The sequence below is a fragment of the Globicephala melas genome, chromosome 19 (genome assembly GCF_963455315.2).
Source record: "Globicephala melas chromosome 19, mGloMel1.2, whole genome shotgun sequence".
Lineage (NCBI taxonomy): Eukaryota > Metazoa > Chordata > Mammalia > Artiodactyla > Delphinidae > Globicephala > Globicephala melas.
In genome coordinates, this window is record NC_083332.1 from 1,915,387 (window position 1) to 1,931,920 (window position 16,534).

The window sequence follows — 16,534 nt, forward strand, 5'->3', positions numbered from 1 at the left end:
CTGACAGACGGTTCGTCAATGCTGTACACATCAAGGCCATAATGTGTCTGGTTTGGTCTTCCCACTAATCCAGTTCAAAGGATTGATTCTTCATTACTGCAGCCCAAGTGCACAAAGATGTAGACAGAAGGGGATTGTCACAGCATGTTGGTGAGAGGGAATAATTAGAAACAAGACCTTAACATACAAGAATGGCATATCAGATGAGAACTTAGCACTGTGGTGATCAAGAGAAAATAATGAATCCCTTTCCTTCTGAAAATGCCATCAAAATCCTGAAGAAATAGTTCACATCATGCAGACATCCTCATCAGTGGAAAAAAACGGATGATAAACTGCAAAACTATAGACAGCCTCAATTTCTATTTTTTTTGGCCGTGCTGTGCGGCATGCGGGATCTTAGTTCCCCTACCAGGGATCAAACCCGTGCCCCTTGCATTGGAAGCTCGGAGTCTTAACCACTGGACGGCCAGGGAAGTCCCAATAGCCTCAATTTCAAGCAAAATACTATGCCCGTCTGTGCACGGAACATGACTAAACAGAAACACAAAACAACAAATAAACAGGGATTATGGCTGAGCCACGCGGCTGGGAATAAAATTCAGGAATACAAGCAAATCACGAGGACCATGCATCCCCTTTGACCCAGTAATTGGACTTGCAGAAGTTCTTTCTAGGGAATTAATGAGGTACACAGAGACAGATCTGAATGGAGGTTGGGCATTCGGGTTTTTTTGTTGTTGAAGAGTAAAATGTTAGAAAACATTTTCCCATCACAGAGGCAGACCAAGCTCTTCCCTCTTCCTAGGAGGTCTCTATACTTTATACTTCCAAATCCTTCCCTTTCTCAGAGGGGGAGGCTGCCAGCCCAGTTCCCTAAAGCAGAAATGTATATTCTGGTATCAGTCAGAGTTCTACCGGAGAAACAGAACCAGTGGTGTCCTGGGCTGAGCTGTGTCCCCCACCCCAATTCATACATTGAAGTCCTAACACCCAGGACCTCCGAAGGTGACTGTGTTTGGAGACGGGGCCTTCCAAGAGGTGATTAAAAGTTAAATGAAGTCATATGGTTGGGCCCTCATGCAATCTGACTGGTGTCCTTATAAGAGGAGCAGATTATGACACAGACACACACAGAGAGGGAAGAAAAGACACCCATGTCCACTTCTAGGGTTCAAACACATTGATGGATTCATGTTGCCCTTTAGATAAAGATTCAGCTTCTTATCATCATCTGCAAGAAATCTAAGTTCCAGAATTCCTACATGGGATGGGGCTGGGGACACTCTGACTGGGGAAGCGTATTAATTTGCGAGGACTGCCAGAGCAAAGTACCACAGATGGGGCAGCTTCAGCCACAGAAATGCATTGTCTCCCAGGTATGGAGGGTGCATAACCGATATCAAGGCAGCAGCAGGGTTGGTTTCTTGTGAGGACCATGAGAGAAGATTTGTTCCAAGCTTCTCTCCTTGTTTGTAAGCTGTCAAGACGTCTTCCCCCTGTGTCTTCATGGGGTCTGAGGAGATGTGTTCCAAGCTTCTCTCCTTGTTTGTAAGCTGTCAAGACGTCTTCCCCCGTGTCTTCACGGGGTCTTCCCTCGGTACCAGGCTGGAACCCGAGCCCCTTGCAGCAGAAACGCCGAGTCTTAACCACTGGACTGCCAGGGAAGTCCCAATTTTCTTCTTGTTATAAGGACACTGGCCCTATTGGACTAGGACCCACCCTAATCACCTCATTTTAACGTGATTCTCTCTGTAAAGACGCTCTGTCCAAGTAAGGTTACATTCTGGGGTGCTGTGGCTGAAATTTCGACATATGAATTTGTGGGGAGACAATTCAGCCCATAACAAGAAGTAACGGGTCATTTGCTGTGAGGCTGTGTTTCCACAAAGTTACTATTATGCAAAATAGGCATCATAGTTAGAATAGAACGCATAATAGTTATGTAAAAGGCAGACAAACCCTGGGAGAGAAGTATGTGTGTGTGAACTTAATTTACACATACACAGGGAGGTGAAGTAATAAAAGTAAGTTCTTATTGATCTGGTTTTGAATTGAACCAATTATAGAAATTTATTCCCACGAGTGTATTCAGGATTACACTGGAGTCACAGCTGAACGTCATGGAACCAGAAAATAAGGAAGGGGGAAAAAACTGCCCCCAGATGATTACTGACAGGACCAGGGGACACTGTCTGTAAAATGACAGCCAGAATGAAGTATTTTTACAGTTTGGAAATAGAGGTCTCCAAACAGTGGCCAGGTCTGGCTGTTTCCGAGGAAACCGTTCTGTTCCTGAGTGTGGATGGCAACATCTCCACTGCTTGGATTCCAGCTGGGCATTTAGCTTCTGAATCGAGGAGAAAATTCTACGGTGGGTCATTGAACTGAAATTTCATCTGGCAGTTGACATTCTAACTGCATCTTCTCAGGGACTGTGGGCATTGAGTCAGAAATGTCATTCCCTTCTGACCCACTTTTCTATTCAGGTTTAGCTCAAATTCCTCCTTGAGCATTGGGAGACTGGAGTGTCCCTGGAGGGCTAGAGCTTCTACCTGAGGGTAGGAGGGCAGTGTTGGGATGGAGAAGGGCATCTCACGCATCACAAGACCGCACGGGGGAATATTTCTATAACCTTGGGGTGGATGGGGCAACACAACCTATAATGCTAAAACCAAAACCCATAAACAAAAATGTTGATAAATGTGGCTGCAGAGCAACTGAAAATTTACACAGGGAGTGGAGAAAAACGTAAACCAGTCAGAAGAAAACGGGGAAATCACTGTAATATACAAGACCGTCAAAGGCACCATATGCTACATTACAATTTGTAATTACACATCAGTGAGAAAAAGTCAAACGTCAAAATAGAAAAAATGGGCAAGGATCTGAACATAAAACAGAAAGTCCAATGCAAAGAACAGTGAAAGGTGGTCCATCTCATTTGTAATCTAAAAACCGGACAGCAAAATCAAGAGGAGAGATCGTTTTTCTCTCTATGCAACTGGCAAGAATGAAAGAAAAGTACAATAGTTTAGGTTTGCAAACACCTGGGAGGAATCTTGAAATGCTGATAGAAAGGCTGGATGTTGATAGCAGCATTATTCATAACGGCCAAAAATTGGAAGCAACCTATTGGTATCCATCAACAGGAAAATAGATAAATAAATTGTCGTATATCCATATCATGGAAAACTACTGGGCAATAAGAAGGAATAAAACATTAATTATTTAATAATTAATGTAACTAAACAAAACGTTAATCTGTAACAGCATGGATGCCTCTCAAAAACATTATGCTGGGTAAAAAATGTCAGAGTCCTAACCACTGGGTCGCCAAGGAAGTCCTTTAAATTCTCTGTCTTGATTGTGATGGCTGTTCCATGACTGAGTACCATCCCTAAGACACATCAAACTATACAGTAAAAGTGGGCAAATCGTTGTATATGTAAATCATACCTCAACAACCTGAAGGATTTTTTAAAAAATTTCAGCTTTCCAAATATTTCTTTCACGACGAGAAGATCATTTTTACCGCACAGAATGTTGGGGGTGGAGGAGACAAAGATTTGTTCCCGCTACAAACATTGCTTAACTGCCTGCTGTATGCGAGGCTGGGATCTTAATTTTTTTTTTAATAGATTTATTTTATTTTATTGATTTATTTTTGTCTGCGTTGGGTCTTCGTTGCTGCACGTGGGCTTTCTCTGGTTATGGCGAGTGGGGGCTACTCTTCGTTGCGGTGCGGGGGCTTCTCATTGCAGTGGCCTCTCTTGTGGAGCACAGTCTCTAGGCACGAGGGCTTCAGTAGTTATGGCTCGTGGGCTCAGTAGTTGTGGCTCGCAGGCTCTAGAGCACAGGCTCAGTAGTTGTGGCACACGGGCTTAGTTGCTCCGTGGCATGTGGGGTCTTCTGGGACCAGGGCTCGAACCCGTGTCCTCTGCATTGCTAGGCGGATTCTTAACCACTGTGTCACCAGGGAAGCCCAAGGCTGGGGTCTTAAACCCGCAGACAGCTGACTCCAGAGCCCTAGCAAATGTCGTTCTCTGCAGCCTTGGTTTCCACAGCAATGGCTGGAGCTTGAACCTGCCAATCACAGCAGATTAAAGCTCTTGAAACGGATGGGGGAGGGGGCTCAAGCCTGCAGTGTTCTCCACCAGTGCTCACATCATGGTTTTTATATACTTTAAAGTACGTTCTTGGATGAGTTCTTTTTTTGAAGATCATTTAAATGCAATTTCATAAAATACACAAAGCTTAACAAAAATGAGAGACCCACATATAACTTATAATGAAATTTTTACAAATGAAAACTTAAAATCTTCAAAATTAAAAACACACCTGGGGGGACTTCCCTGGTGGCGCAGTGGATGAGACTCCACGCTCGCAATGCAGGAGTCCTGGGTTCGATCCCTGGTCAGGGAGCTAGATCCCACATGCCTGCCGCAACTAAGGAGCCTGCCTGCCGCAACTAAGACCTGGCGCAACCAAATTAATTAATTAATTTAAAAAACCCCACACACCTGGGAAAATAACATGGTATCCTGTCAATAAGTCTCTCAGATGTTTCCGAAGGAAAAATACATAAATTTATCCAAGGTTTCTAAGTTGTCATCTACCATTGATGAAACAGCCTTATACTCATTGGATGAGTTCTTTAGAGAGGAGGTTGCCATAGGGCGTGTGAGCCACTGCTTTTTGAGTAAGAATTGTTGCCTCAACAGGAATGAACTGTGTCTTGCCTCCACGGGAAAGGGAGGTCCTGAAAGTGTCCGGGTAGATCCCAGACCCTCAAGGAAGGCTAGAGACTGAGATGCGTATCTCCAGGTTGAGTTTTTAGGACTTTGTGTTGGCTCCTGCTCTGGTTCTTTCTCCTCACTGCCATCTCCTCCTCTCCCCTGGTTACACCTAACAATTTGTTTCTCCACGATGCCCAGCCCAGTGACCCCACAGCCCAGACCTCCCTCTGGAGCTGCAGATAAATTGCAAATCAGATGAGGTTTGGCACTTCCATCTCGGTCCGTTCACAATGGATCACGTGAGAAATGAGAAACCGAGTCCATCTGCACATCAGATCAAATCACCCTCCAAAGCGTATCTTCAGCCATTCCACTCACCCCTAAATAATTCCCCAATCCTCCTCATCCTCTCCTAAAACTCTGCCGTTACCCTGGGCTTGCTCCACAGTGTGGTGCTTAGATCAGTTGTCTCAAACGTGGTCACGTGCAGAAGTAAATGACTGGAACTCCTATTTTTATTTTATCTTATACTCTGGAAATTTTCTAAGTTTTATTTTGCACATAACATTTTTCTGTGTATACTCTTTACAAACAAATTCATATTATAAAAGTACTTTATTTATTTATTTATTTTTGCGGTACGCGAGCCTCTCACTGTCGTGGCCTCTCCCGTTGCGGAGCACAGGCTCCAGATGCGCAGGCGCAGCGGCCATGGCTCACGGGCCCAGCCGCTCCGCGGCATGTGGGATCTTCCCGGACCGGGGCACGAACCCGTGTCCCCTGCATCGGCAGGCGGACTCTCAACCACTGCGCCACCAAGGAAGCCCTATAAAAGTACTTTAGAAGATTTAACTACTTCCTATATTTCCTGGCATGGAAGTGGCCCCGGCCAGCTCCCCTGGTATCTCCCTGCCCCCCTTTTTTCTCCTCCTCCCGCCTCCTTCCCTGAGGCCAGAGTGACCTTTCAACATTGCAGCCTTAACTGGGAACCTTTCCGAGCTCTATTGGTTTAGGAGGTTCAGCCTCAACAAAATTCAAAATTGACCTCATCTTGTACAACACAACTCATCCATCAACAGATCCGGTTAAGGCTGTCTCTAAACAATTTCTCTGGTTACTGCCTAAATCAGTCTTGTACCCTTTCTGTTTTCCCCAATTACACTGCAGCCACAGAAATTCAAAGTTTTAACCTGTCATGGGTAGACCAGTTGTTCCAAAACTGGATGGGTGTAGGGTGACCAAGGAGCAAAGGTTCTCAGCGGACATTTGTGCCAAGAAGATATACAAATGACCAATAAGCACATGAAAAGATGTTCGATATCATTAGCCATCAAGGAAATTTAAATCACGACCACAATGAGTAAAATGGCACAGCTGCTTTGGACAACAGTGGAAGCTCCTTGAAAGGTTAAGGACTGAATTACCATATGACCCAGGTTTTCCACTCCTGGATATATACCTAAGAGAAATGAAAACACAACTCCCTACAAAAACCTGTACCTAAATGTTCACAGCAGCATTATCCCTAATAGCCAAAAAGTGAAAACAACTGAAATGTTCATCAACTTATGAGCGGATAAATAAAATATGGTCTATCCATACAATGGAATATATTTAGTCATGAAGAGGAATTAAGTGCTGATACATGTTACAACATGGATGAACTAAAAAAATATTAAGCTAAGTGAAAGAAGCTATACACAAAAAGTCATATATTGTATGATTCAGAATAGGAAATCTATAGAGACAGAAAGCAGAATAGTGTGTTGCCTAGGGCTGGGGGAAGTTGGGAGGAAATGAGAGTGACCCCCAATGAGCCCAGAATTTCTTTTTGGAGTGAACGTTCTAAAATTCATTGTGATGGTGGTTGTACAACTCTGTGAATATTACGGAAACTCTTTGAATAATACCATTTGAATGGGTGAATTGTAGCGCATGTGAAGGATATCTCAATAAAGCTGTTATGAAAACATTAAAAAAAAGTGTATTCTCACGTATTTAGTTTTATTCTGAATGCATTACAGAGTTTTATTCAGCTGGGGGTAGGCTGGCATCTTGCACCACAAGGTGAAATACCCACACACAACCACTCTCTGCACACCAGGACCCCTGACAGCCCCTCACAACAGGAACCCAGAAAATGAGAGGGTAGGATATTCACCCCCAGAAAAGGAAGAGGGGGTTGGGGGAAGGAAACCAAGGAAGGATGAAAATCAGGGACACAGTCTGCAAAACAGATGGCTAGCATTTCATAGTTTTATGGTTTGGAAATAGAGGTCTTCAGAACACTGGCTGGGTTGTGCTCTTTCCGAGAAAGCCAGTCCCTTCCTGAGTTGGATGGCAACATATATATTGCTTGGATTGCAGTCCAGCATTGAGGTCATTAATCAAGGAAAAACTCCACGGTGGGTTGCTGAACTGAGGTTTTATCTGGCAACTGGGTCAGATGTTGACATTCAAACGACTTCTCACGGACTGAGAGTCTCCACTCAGAAAGGCTTCTGCCATCGAAACCTCTTTTCTATTTATTTAGGTTGGGCACAAATCTTTCCTGAGGCAACAGACGCTGTGTTGAAGGACCCTAGAGTGATGCCATAGGATTGCGATTCAAGCTGCCTTGAAACTTTAAGTTTTCTATTAGCCATTACCATTCACCATCTTTGTTTTCTATTCCCTGTTTAAAAATGGGTGGGATCGATTTTACTATTACATTGCATTTAGCCCAGTATATCAAAAAATGCTATTGTTTCAACACGTAATGGATGTAAAAATTGTTGATGAGATATTTTACATCCTTTTTTTCATACCAAGTCTTGAAACCCACCGTGTGGCATATCTCAGTTCAGTCCAGCCACGTTGAAAATGCTTAGTAGGGACTTCCCTGGGGGTCCAGTGGTTAAGACTCCACATTTCCACTGCCGTGGCCCAGAGTTCGATCCTTGGTCGGGGAACTAAGATCCCGCATGCCGTGTGGTGCGGCCAAAAAGAAAAACAAAATGATAATAAAATAAAATGCTTAACAGCCACAAGTGACCAGTGGCTATTCCTTTGAAGAGTTCGGCCCTAGAGTTTTGTCTGACTAGGGAAAGCAGTGTTTGGGGCAGAGGAGAGGACACATAGCTTCCATTTCATAGTCGTGGCAAGGAAACAGAAGGGAATGTTTTTGAAGCTATGGGATGAAGGAGGATTTACTAAACATGGCAAAAAGTCAATGAGCATACAATAACAACAATCCTATAAATCTGACTCCACAAGAATTGAAAACGCACGTATGAGGGGAACCTCCACCATAAATAAGACTGAAATGGTCATCCCAGGTCAAATATGTAGAGATAGAGATTATAGTCAAGGACTTAATTTCACTAATACATGAAGAGTCAAGTCAGAGGAAAAGCTGAACGCCAAAATAGAAAAACGGACAAAGAACGTGGATCAACTATTTACAGGAGGAAATTTACATGTGCAATAAACACCAAAAAGATATGCCATTACGCTTTTAATATCAGAACACACATCTGAATCAAAAGGTTTAGGGAAGGTGATATTTTGAAGTGACAAAGCTGAATAAAGAATAATAAAGTTAGGAAGGTTGCAGGGAAGTGGACATGCTCAAATGCTGGTGGCTGAGTATGTGTTTGGTGATAGGTTCCACAGTCTAAAAAGTGTGTGCGCTTTGACCTAGCAAGTCTATTTCTGGGAATCGAATGTCCACGAACATTCACAAATATTCGGAAATCTACAGAGCGGTTATCAGCTTTGTCTCTGTGACAGCAAGAAGTTGGCAACAAGTGTGTACGACGCACGCACAAAGGTATTCATCTGCAATCATGATACCACACGTGATCATCAAAATGAAATAAAAGAAAATAAAAGGAAAGATCTCTTTCCTCCTAAAGAGATCTTGTTTCTAGAGGAACACTTAATGTCATGATAACATGTTCAATGAAATGGTAGGATAAATAGATGTCTAGACATCTCGATGCCAATTTTAAGAAAAATAATCCATTCATTTACTCACCCACATTTGAGATACACAAACGGAGGATTCACTTTGCACCAGTTGCTGGGGATGCTTTGAAGAACAAAATCAAGGCAGGTCCTTGCTTATGGAGCTGCCAAGAGAAAACACAGAAAATACCCCCTTAGACAGAAATTTGGCGCTATTAAAAACAGAATTCGTGTTTTGCCTGTGGCTCCACCTGTATCTATTCGACCTGGAGAAATTCTCCACCCCGTGGGCGAGGCAATGATAAAAGTATATTCCTTGCAACATTCTTTCATTCAATATATGTTTGCATCAGGCACAGTGCAAGATATTAGGAATGACTGTGATCTGTGGATACTGCAAATAAAACATTAAAAAAATCAGCATGGGGAGCAGCCCGAACACCCGTCAAGAGGAGAATAAATAAATGAGTGATGATGTAGTCACACAGTGATTATCACACGGCAGCAAATGTTACCTGAATCGACATGGATAAATCTCAAGAATAGGATACTGATCAAGGGCAGCAAATTGTCGGATGCTGCCATAGATCTCATGCCCGTGACACCATTGGTCTGACACCCCACGGGCCGTCAGGAGGCTGCCATAGACCTCATGCCCATGACACCATTGGTCTGACACCCCACAGGCCGTCAGGAGGCTGCCATAGACCTCATGCCCATGACACCATTGGTATAACACCCCAAAGACGGTCACTGTTATGTCATGGCTTGGTTTAATTTCTTCATTGCTCTACCATCATCTGAGAGTACCATCTTTCCCTTCTCCTTCCTATTTCTTTGTTATCCACTCCCTGACTTGAAATAACCGGGACTAAATGAAAAGTTGCTTAGAATCCAATGCTTAACTGATGTCTGCTCTGGAATGAGAACTTTCTATTAGGTACAGATAGGCTTATGGTGGGGGGCCGGGTGGGATACACTTATCCGTCCTTCAAAAAGGCGTACATGATGCCACAACTCTGTGCCCGGATGTTTTTTTTTTTGATCCTGCAGGTATTTGTTTTTGCAGGGCTTGGAAAATTCCAGTATCAGAAGCTCTTTCCTCAGCCCCCCAGCCCCACCTTGGAGCCGTGGTTTCCATGACAACAGCCTGAGCCTGCTTCTCTCACCTGCTGCAGGTGAAGGGGAAGAACAGAGCAGAGCTCCTGACCATGAAATACTCCAGTGGGAAAAAGCTGAGGACTTCAGGGTGGGCTGGAACCCACTGTACCCCCAACAGGGGTGGGTGCCAAAATCCCTTGTTCAGAATCGACTTCATCTGGAACCATGTCTGCATCCTCATTTCCAGCTTCTCGATGGCTGGAAACACCATCCACAAGGAAAAAATCATGACTTGGGGGCATCTGATTCTCTGAGGTTAAGGTGGGAAATGAAGGGCAGGGTTGAGAGATATGTGGCTTAAGTGTGCATCAAAATCACCTGGAGTTCCCCATGCAGTTAAATCTGGGTGGAGCCCGAGCGTTTGCATGTCTAACAGGCTCCCAGAGGATGTTTCAGGTGGTCCGTATCTAACATTTCGAGAATGACCAGTCTTAACCCTGACTACCTTACCTTATGGAACTTACTGCTCATTTGTGGTCCACAGAGCAGCAGCTTGGGCATCCCCCGGGGGCTTTGTAGAAATGCAGGATCTCGGGTCCCCACCCCAGACCTTCTGTTATGGACTGAGTTGTGTCCTCCAAAATTCATGTGTTGAAGGAGGTAATTAAGTTTAAATAAGGGCATAAAGGTGAGGCCCTAATCCAAAAGGATGGTGGCCTTATAAGAAGAGACCAGAGACCTCTCTCTCTCTCCCCCCCCGACAAATCGCACACAGAGGAAAGGCCATGAGGACACAGCAAGAAGACAACCTCTTTAAGCCAAGGAGAGAGTCTTTACCAGAAACCAAGCCTGCTGGCACCATGGTCTTGGACTTCCAGCCTCCAGAACTGAGAGAAAATAAGTCTATTGTGTCAGCACCCCATCTGTGGTGTACAGCAGCCTGAGCGGCTAATACACGCACTGAGTCAGAATCTGAATTTTCACAAGGTCTCCTAGGTGACTGACGGGCACCATAAGGGTGGTGAAGCACTGACGTACTCCACTGGGGAACGATTCTGGGTTTATAATGTCCCCGATCATGTCACACCTTCCTATTGGGTAGGAAAGATGTTCATGTTGAGTTCTACCAGACTTCAACCAAAGTCCTTGGCCCTTCCCTCTCTCTTTACTCTCACCTAACAAGGTCATCCTCTCCCCACCCCATGTCTCTCTTCCCAACCCAGACCTCTCTCTTGAATTCCGTCCACATTCCACACCACATATGTGTTTGGACTTCCAGCTCCATGGATTTCAAAATCCATCTCTTCGTGGACAACAAAATGAGTCTTGTCTCTAGAACACATCTTATGTCACGGATGACTCTTTTACTTTCTTTTGCTTTAATTTTTTTCTTCCAGTTTTCTTGAGATATAACTGACCTCCAGCACTGTACAAGTTTAAGCTGGACAGCATCATGATTTGACTCACAAACATCATGGAGTGATTATCACAATAAGTTTAGTGAACATCCATCATCTCATATAGACATAAAATAAAAGAAAAAATATATTTTCCTTGTTATAAGAACTCTTAGGATTTACTTTTCTTTTTTAAAAAATTTAATTTAATTAATTTTTTTTTTTTTTTTGGCCGTACCACACAGCTTGCGGGACCTTAGCTCCCCGACCAGGGATTGAACCCACGTCCTCGTCAGTGAAAGCGCAGAGTTCTAACCACTGGATGGCCAGGGAATTCCCAGGATTTACTTTTCTTAACTTTCATATATAACATACAGCAATGTTAATTATATTGATCATGTGTATACTACATCCCTAGTACTTATTTATCTTATAACTGGGATTTATACCTTTTGACCACCTTCATCCAATTCCTCCTCTGCACTCCCCACCTCCGATAACCACAAATCTGATCTCTTTTTCTGTGAAACTGTCCTTTACTTTCTTCTCCTCTGATTTTCTATCCATTGGATGTAACCAATGGGCTTTTCTTTCTGCACCTAGAATGCTTTTAGGCAAGTAACATCCTTGGGAGAATTGAGAAATAGTGATTGAAATACCATTTGCAGAATTCTATGGCTCGCATGAGGAACCCAGTAGAGAAAGGCTATTGTCTAGACCAGCAGTTCTCAAACCTGAGGGCATCAGAACCCCCTAGAGGGGCTTGTTCATGCTCAGAGTGGTGGGTCCCACCCCAGAATTTCTGAATCAGTAGGTTGGGGTAAGGCCAATAGAACATGCATTTCTAACGAGTTCCCAGGTGATACCCATGCAGCTGGCCCAAGGAACACACTGTGAGAACCACAACTTTAGAGTAACTGATGACAGAAAGAATCTAAAAGAAAATAGGTCATTGAGTAATAACTGTGAATCAGCCCTGAGACAGACACTCAAGCTTATACTTTAGGAAACAGGCATAAGGGGAAAACTGGGTTAAAAAACCATGCCACACACAAACATGCCCAATTGATTTTTTTGTAGATTTTATTTTTTATAGCAGTTTTAGGTTCACAGAAAAATTGAGCAGAAGATATAAAGATTTCCCACACCTCCTGTCCCCACGTACCCAAAAGCCCCCTCCAGTGCTCACATCCCCCACCAGAGGGTTACATTTGTTGCAATCAATGAACTTACAGGGACACCATCATTATCACCTGAAGTCCATGGGTTACATTGTGGTTCATTCTTGGTGTTGTACTTTATATGGGTTTGGACAAATTCATAACAACTTGTATCCATCATTATAGTGTCATGCACAACAGTTTCACCTGTTCATCCCTCCCTCCCCCCAACCCCTGGCAACCACAGATCTGTTTATGGTCCCCATAGTTTGGCCTTTTCCAGAATATCAAGTAGTGGGAATCCTACAGCACGTAATCTTGTCCGATTGGCTTCTCTCATTAGGAATATGCATTTTTTAAGGTTTCTCCATGTCTTTGCATGGCTGGATAGCTCATTTCTTTTTAGTGCTGAATAATATTCCATTGTCTGGATCCCAACTGATTTTTGTGTGTGTGTGTGTGTGTGTGGTACGCGGGCCTCTCACTGTTGCGGTCTCTCCCGTTGCGGAGCACAGGCTCCGGACGCGCAGGCTCAGCGGCCATGGCTCACGGGCCCAGCCGCTCCGCGGCATGTGGGATCTTCCCAGACCTGGGCACGAACCCGTGTCCCCTGCATCGGCAGGCGGACTCTCAACCACTGCGCCACCAGGGAAGCCCCCAACTGATTTTTGACAAAGGCGCAAGAATGATCCAGTACAGGAAGTGAAGCTTTTTCAACAAATGGTGCAGAAGCAATCGGACATCCACAGGCAGAGAAATTAACTGACCCACATCTTACATGGGGCGGCAGATGTAGGAGACTGCGTGTATGATAAATCGCATACACCTAAATACACACACACACACACACACACACAAGAAGTGGGAAAATATGAATTAGACGGCTGGATTATATCTGGTCAGTATTCTGGTTGTGATGTTGTACTATGGTTTGGCAAGATGTCACCACTGGGAGAATCTGGGTAAAGTGTACATGGGCTTTTAAAACTGCTTGTGAATGTAACTGCTGTATTTAAAATAGATAACCAACAAGGACCTACTGGACAGCACAGGGAACTCTACTAAATATTCTGTATTAACCTAAATGTGAAAAGAATTCAAACAAGAATAGATACCTGTATATGTATAACTGAATCACTTTGCTGTACACCTGAAACTAGCACAACATTGTTAATCAACTATGCTCCAATATAAAATAAAATTTTTTAAAAACTGCTTGTGAATCTATAATCATCTCAAACTAAAAACTTTAAAAAGCCAGCATTCAGGCATGTCCTCTTCTAAATGTTGGAGCAGAATATTACATGTGTTCATTTCATTCATTCATATAGGGCATGACTTAATTTCTTAGGTGGGAAAATGGCATTGGGGGTCATACAGGGGGCTGCTCTTATTCTCTGAAGTATTTAGGAGTGAGATGCTGCAATGTTTAGACAAAATGATGAACTTTGAAATAGACATGTATATATGGCTAAAACATATACGACTACAGATTCACAGGTGTTGAAGCAAAGCGTTGAGCAGAGAGGTAGGTGTTCACTGCATTCTTCTCGCTCCTGTATGATTCAATTTTTTTTTAAATAAAAAGCTTTATTTTTTTGTATTTTATTTATTTTTAATTGAAGTACAGTTGATTTACCATGTTATGCCAATCTCTGCTGTACAGCAAAGTGACTCAGTTATACATATATACACATTCTTTTTTTAAAAAACATTTTTTTCTGGGGCTTCCCTGGTGGCGCAGTGGTTGGGGGTCCGCCTGCCGATGCAGGGGACGCGGGTTCGTGCCCTGGTCCGGGAGGATCCCACATGCCGCGGAGCGGCTGGGCCTGTGAGCCATGGCCGCTGGGCCTGCGCGTCCGGAGCCTGTGCTCCACAACGGGAGAGGCCACAACAGTGAGAGGCCTGCGTACCGCAAAAAACAAAACAAAACAAAAAAAACACAACATTTTTTCCCATTATGGTTTTCCCAGGAGATTGGATATAGTTCCCAGTGCTATACAGTAGTACCTTGCTGTTTGTCCATTCTAAATGTAGTAATTTGCATCTACCAATCCCAAACTCCCAGTTCAGGGATGGACTGCGAGTTTGCACGAAATTTCATTTCTTTGACCCACTCTTCAATTCCATGTCTGGGAATTTATCCTCAACGAAAACCCGCCCAAATGTACTGGCAGTGTCTATATAATGGAGATTTGAGCAGCCTTGTTTTTAAAAGACACAAGTGGCAGGTGGGTCTGTAAAATTGACCAGGACGGTAAACAGTGACCAGGCAGCATGTTTCTAACCGGAAGTTGTCCATTTCAGTCAAGCAAGATGAATAAACTCTAGGTGTCTACTGTGCAACATTGTACCTGCATCAACAACGCTGTATGTGCACTTAAAAATGTGTTAAGAGGGCTAATCTCAAGTGTTCTAACCACAATAAAATAAGGTAATGAAATTCCCAAGGGGGAAGAGGGAAGAAACAAAAAATCAAGCTCTTTTTCTCTCTCAAAATAAAGTCATATTTTCTTTGCTGTTTTTGTTTCTTTGTTTGTTCATGGCTGTGCTGCGCAGCTAGCTGGATCTCAGTTGCCCGACCAGGGACTGAACCCTGGCCCCAGCGGTGAAGGTGCCAAGTCCTAATCACTGGGCCGCCAGGGAATTCCCCTAAAGTCATACTTTAAAGTAGATTTCATGGCATGAGAAAATGCTCATGCACTAAACAAGAGAGATGTTAGACTGAAAATAAAGAACCACGTCAATTTCATGTGAAACTTCATGTGGAGATTTGCATAGAAAAAAGACTGGAAAATGCAGCAAAATATAACCAATGTTTTTCACTGGGCTGTCTTGTTTATGGAAGAAAATTTGGTCACTGAAGTCCAGAGCCCTAAATATATTCATTCTCTTTGACCAGTTATTGGAGACACACACACACACACACACACACACACACACACACACGCGCGCGCCCGCGCATAAATATAAATGTTTCCTCTCCCTTTCCCACCCCAAGACATAACATGTCCCAAAGGAAAGTATGACTGTATCTCTGCTTAAATCACTTTGGTGGAATCCCTTTGCTCCTTAAGCAAACACTCAGCTCCCTACCAAGGTATGCAAGCAGTTGGCACTCCTCCAGAAATTCTACCGAAGCAGAGCTGGAGAAGGGGCGGGGGAATGCACTCTCTCACAGGATGCTTTTAGGAAAATGCAAGCGGTTTCATTGAATATGTGTGCATACATTTATGTGTGCGTATACAAAGGAACAGAAGTGAAATTCTTCTCTTTGACCCAGCCATGACTGCCATGCATTGTGTAATTTGGTTTAACGGAGCATATCTGGAACCAGATGGCTATTATGTATAAAAATCTGCAGTGTGTGCCCACAAGCACCAGTTGTGTTGGGGCCAAGACCCAACAAGGCCCCCAGTCCATCAGAAAATGAGGAAGCTGGGATTTCGCCCCAGAAAACTAAGGGAAAGTGAAGAAGGAAGAACATGAAAGGATATGGTCTGGAAAGGAGATGGCTAGTGTTAAATATTTTCATGATTTGGAAACCCATGTCTTTAGAACAGAGGTCAGCGTTGAGTTGTTTCCAAGAAATCCAACCACTTCCTGCTAAGGACGCAATGTATGTATTTTTTGGTTTCTAGCCGAGTGCTGAGCTAATGAACCACGGTGAGTCTTTGAACTAAAATATAATGAGGATTGGGCCAGGAAGCAACATCCAAACTCCTTCTTTTCCAGAGTTTATTGGCAACTATGAGTTACCAATTAGACATGTGTCTCCCAACTGAATTCAGATCTGGCCCAAATCCCTCCTGTAACATTGAGATCCAGGATCCTTAATAAGGGCTAGAGTTTCTGGGTGTTGGGGGGGCAGTTTCTGAACAGGGAGAGGGTTCTTTTCTGAGCCCAACACAGTACAGCACAGGAGAGGGACTTCCCTGGCGGTCCAGTGGTTAGGACTCCGAGCTTCCACTGTAGGGGTCATGGGTTCAGTCCTTAGTCGGGCGAAAACAAAACAAACAAACAAACAGGAGGATAGTTTTTGTAATCGTGGGGTGGGAGACAACTTATTCAAGAAAATCCAAACTTCAGCAAACACAAAAAGAAAGTATTTAACCTGATTCCATAAACACCAAAAATGCAAGATCACGTAAACCCCTATCACAAATAAGGTTTAATCACTGATGAAATA

At 43.6% G+C, this 16,534-nt stretch overlaps 1 long non-coding RNA gene across 1 annotated transcript in view; it reads right to left on the bottom strand.

Annotated features, from left to right (window-relative positions):
- The window catches only part of LOC132593998 (uncharacterized), a 210,740-nt gene that overhangs the window by 107,781 nt on the left and 86,425 nt on the right, over positions 1-16,534 (bottom strand). Inside the window, exon 2 of the long non-coding RNA XR_009560127.1 lies at positions 8,758-8,851. This is a non-coding gene — a long non-coding RNA (uncharacterized lncRNA). The remainder of the gene's footprint in view (positions 1-8,757; positions 8,852-16,534) is intronic.